Source organism: Gouania willdenowi, chromosome 1 (genome assembly GCF_900634775.1).
Source record: "Gouania willdenowi chromosome 1, fGouWil2.1, whole genome shotgun sequence".
NCBI classification, from domain to species: Eukaryota; Metazoa; Chordata; class Actinopteri; order Blenniiformes; family Gobiesocidae; genus Gouania; species Gouania willdenowi.
Genome location: NC_041044.1, coordinates 21672687 through 21677462, shown reverse-complemented (window position 1 = coordinate 21677462; position 4776 = coordinate 21672687). Strand labels below are relative to the sequence as shown.

The 4776-nt window shown below is 43.7% G+C and overlaps 1 protein-coding gene across 2 annotated transcripts in view; it reads left to right on the top strand.

Annotated features, from left to right (window-relative positions):
* cntln (centlein, centrosomal protein) overlaps nt 1-4776 on the top strand; it is a 105759-nt gene that overhangs the window by 95311 nt on the left and 5672 nt on the right. The window lies entirely within an intron of this gene.

Here is a 4776-nt window from a genome sequence, read left to right as displayed (position 1 = left end):
CCGGAGCTTTGCTCGAGCACTGTCAACGTCTGCTGGCTGTGATATGTGTATGATTGAGAGTGTCTAGTGTGAACGTGTGTGTGTGTGTGTGTCTTGTCTGTGTTCTTGTCAGCGGCCGCCGCAGGCACTCATGCGTCGCCTACGCACCACGACACACACCAGACACTGTTCTCTTGTTCCCCAGATCTTCTTCTGACCTTTCCACCCCACTCTACCCCTCCCACACACACACACACACACACACACACACTCACTCTTGAATCTGTTTTTTCCTTCTAGCTGGACAGCTCTCAGTCCCTGCTCTGTCTCTGTCTGCCATCCTCCTCTGTCCTGCATTCCTCTCTCTTTCTCCCTCTCCACCTTTCTCTCTCTTTGGCTCAGACCCCGAGGCAGCTTGTTAGTGGGGAACTAAATATTGATTTGGCGGGCCTGTCGATGCCGGGAGAATGAGCTAGTGTCCACCAGAGACCTCGGCACCGGCAGCCTGCTATCGACGTTTTCCGTGGGCAGAACAGGGGTGGTGGAGGGGGGCTGAAGCTGCTGTGCACAGTGGAGGAGTGGAAGGGTATGACAAGGCTGAGACTCGCCCCCAGGTCCATGTTGGGACCACTGGGACCACAGCAGTCATCCCCCTTCACTAAAACCGACTTTTCAATCGCCTTTCAAGTCCATCTTGTTCTCTTTTTTGTTTTTTGTTTTATTTCTTTAGTATTTTCCGCCTTTTTTCTTTCTTGCAGCTTCCTCGCACTATCGCAAATGAAACCATATTGTCACAAGTAGTTGGCAACAACGGCCTTAGTCGCTCTCTGTTACTGTTGGTTTTTAATTCAATGAGACTTTTATTGTTGGGAGATGGTATCACAGGTTTTTTTTACCACCTGTAAAGCTGTGATAATAGCCTTTCGTTGGCTATTTGGATGAGTTATCCAATTTTTTAATTACTGTTCCTAAAAACAACTTCAACACGTGTGCACTACATTGAGGCCGACATCTTCTAGTGGGTGCACGGGCTCTATGAAACCTCATACTGTGCCCCATTAGTTTCTGTGCACTCACCAAGCAGAACATCTGTGAAGTAAAATGGCCTTGTCTGTCACCCTGCCTGTCACACTAATAACACACTCCTCTAATAGTGATATGATCTTACATGGAGCTGCACTCACACACACATTTCATCAGATAAAAAAAAATTGGAGACAGAAATAGACCGAATGAAAGAAAAGATGAGAGAGATCCGTGTGCTTAACTGGCTGGCTGTCACTGAAAGAGGATGAGGATGTGTCCATCTGGGCATATGTCAAGTTACGTGTGCATATTTGTGTGTGTATGTGCACACTCGCGACAGCCTCATCTTGTCACTTGTCAAGGCCTAATGGAGCTACCAGTGGGACAGCACTTTATTATCTCAGTGGCCCTGTCAATAGCAAACTCATCACTCACTCCGTGCATCTCCAAGCTTGTGTGTGTGTATCAGTGGCTTTGTTTGAGCAATTGTTGGCAATCTCTGTCATCCACTGCCACATGTCAGCGTAACAAGAAGCAGAGACATCCACAATACACTGGCAAACTGTCTTGCAGGTGTGTGCGTGTGTGTGTGTGTGTGTTGCCCTCATGCCAAATGAGTGCCATGGAGTTCTGTAGCCCCCTCACCCCTGCCCCACATGTCCACTCAAAACGAAATGAAACATTGCATTCATTTCCTCGTCTCTCACCTCCACCGGTGAATTAATGAAATCAAACCGTATGCCTCTCAGTAGAGAGCCACCATAAGCAGCACTACACCGCTCAGTTCAGGGGACGGTGCTATCTAATAATCATGAGCAGGCCAGGGGGTGTGCTGTATGGCTCCACGGCAACCTACCATGAATAAGGCCAGCAGTGAGAATGGAGTGTCCGTGTGGGCCATGGGGTCCAGGCACCGGCCCGGGGAAGCATTGATTTAATTGCCTTTGGTTTATTTGTGGAGTCCTAATTATTGACTGGAGGTAGAATTTAATGGGCCAAGTCTTTATGAAGACAGGGAAATGACTAGCTTCTGCTGCTGGCCAATAATGAACAGGAGGAGCATGTGCATGCAAACTTGTGAACGTGCACACAAGCACACACGCTCCCTCCAGATCATTTTTCAGACTCATTTTGTACACACACACACCGATCTCGAGCCTCATGACAGCATAATAACATTTAAAAAGTCATTGACTCTGTTGATTTCTTTATGGGAGGACAGTGGTTTGGTTTACTGGTATGGGGTGACGCTGAGGGCTGGCCAATATTTACCCCACAATCACACCCGGGGGAGGCGTACAAGCATCACTTCTTATCAGCCTCCAAGCTATAACAAGCAGGTGAACATTACATTAGGAGAGTGGTAGAGACAGGCCAGACCAATCTGAACTGGACATGTTATAAAACATCAAAGGAACTAATGGATGATCTCCAGGGCTAAAACATGTTTCTGTTATTTCAAACTTCAGCCAGGACTTGCTGGAGCTCTCCAACAATAAAGAACTACAGACTTTATTCGTATCACTTCTCGTCAGGGCTTCGTGCTATATTGGAGCGTTTATTGGTATTAAAGTCATTATCCTTTGTTTTAAAGTTTCTTACTTGTGTTGCAGTGCTGATGCACTAAAAAAAACTTTTCTATTGTTGTTGCTCTAAGAATGAAGGGAAGTGTGTTGTGCTGTGTGGCTCATTATTCCTCTGTAATGACAAGGAACTGCTTTGAGTCCCACTCTTGCCTCTGAAGTAAAGTGACTCTAATTAAGTCTCATTTAATGATTGAGCTAATTAAATCAGCCACTCTTTTTTTTGTCTCTAAGAGTGTTTGTATGTGTGTGGAGGGGACTCGAGCCAAGTCTTTGTACTGTAAATATGTCGCTGGAACAATTATGGGGACCAGAACGAGTTCCCTGAAGGAGAGCTTAGCTGTAGTCATAATGTCAGAGCGCTCTGTGACTTTGTTGTTGCTCTCCGCTCGTGTTTTACACTAACACAAAAGGCCGATACAGCTTGTTGGTGGTCTTCAGTTGACGTTAAACAGTGGGGGTGATTACTGCAAAGCAACAGTAATGTCTATAACACATTGCAGGGGACTATACAGATTAAAGTTTGTAAAAAAAAACATTGGTTTTCTTTAGAAGTCTTGGGGGTTGTCTTCATTTTGACGGTTTAGGGTTACTACCTGTGTGATTACACCCAAAGGGTAGCCCTCTGAAAGAGGAAAATGATGAATGATAGAGGTGGAAATATCCTTAATGAATAAACATTATGATGTAATGGATCCCCTTATGTCACTGAACAAGAACATGGACAACTCTGAGTACATTTTGGCCACACGTGTCGGTTTGCTTCTAGCACAGCCATTTTGTTGACTGTAACTGCTTGCCAGTACATTACCTTGGGCAATGAGCCATACCGTTCAGTTGTTATATTCTTGATTGCTGAGTTCTACCAAAAGGTTGTATCGCTTTGGTATGGATATCACCTTTCTATATTTATAACCCAATCATGCCTGAATCACCTCATTTTCACACCTAATGAGTAGGAACCTAAAACAAAGACCCGGTGCTTTCCTGTGTTTAATCTGTGCCTTATTTAGGTCAGATCCTTAACAAATGCATGTTGCGCACAGAGTTGATGTTTCGAAACAACGTATCAAGAAAAGGAGAGATTTTTAATTACAGTATTTGTGGCCCCAAGTGTCCAATTCCCTTTCATATCAGTCTCTAGTGGCCTAAAGGGAAGAAAAGCGAGGGATGTGCCGTGGTGCCTGAGTAGGTAATTACAAAGGCGAGCTAGAGAATAGGCTTGTCGGTGCCTTAGTGATTTTCTTACCTGAGCCCTTTTTTGCAAATGTGACATATTCATTATTGGAGATAATCAAATGCAAGACTTTTTAGTGTGCGCCTTTGTGCTTTTTTTTTTATACTCTATTTATCATGTTGTTGTTGTTATTCCCCCGTTTGATGAATTTGATTTTCAAACAAAAGTGAGAAGATCAAAGATCAAAGAGCTGTTTTCTTTTTCTCTGTGATAAAACTACAGTATGTATTTCTCCCTTACCTTGAATAGTGGCCTAGATTGGAGATGACGTTACTAGCTAAGGGACAAATGTATCTGTTAGCGAGTTTTGTTACCTTCAAACAGTGATTCAAAAGATCATTTAGTTTACAACTCTACACACATACTAACTATATTTAAAGTATATAGAGATATACATAAGCAGGACCCTAGAGTTGCTTTACAACCAGTTTCTTGAGTTTTAACATCTATTATGCATGAGACATTATGTTGATAAGGTTTGAACAGATTTCACAACACTAGTACATGTACAAGTACTGTACTTTTGTATCTCTTTTAGGCTGTGTGATTTCCCTCTTTTCATATTCTTGTTCATTCAGATATCCAGTCGGCTGACACAATCTCTACAACAACCTACAAATTGGGCCCTTGGAAATAATTCTAACCTGTTCCTAGGGAATAGACAAAGGAGAAGGAATGATCGATCTCTTATGGAAAAAGGTGTAATGCCACTACCAGACAGTGGTCACTGGAGTCCTGAAACTTTGTGCTGCTCCTTGCCTTAAGGTCTGCCCCAGGCCATAAATAGCATTGTCATTTAATTGGCTCATAAAAACACCTTTTGCTTGCAGCCTCTGTCCTTGTCCACACACACACACGCACGCACACCATCACACACACAGAGACCGACACAAATATATATGCACACCCACTTGTCAGTGTCAGTGGCTTTACACGTCAGTTTGCTTCTGA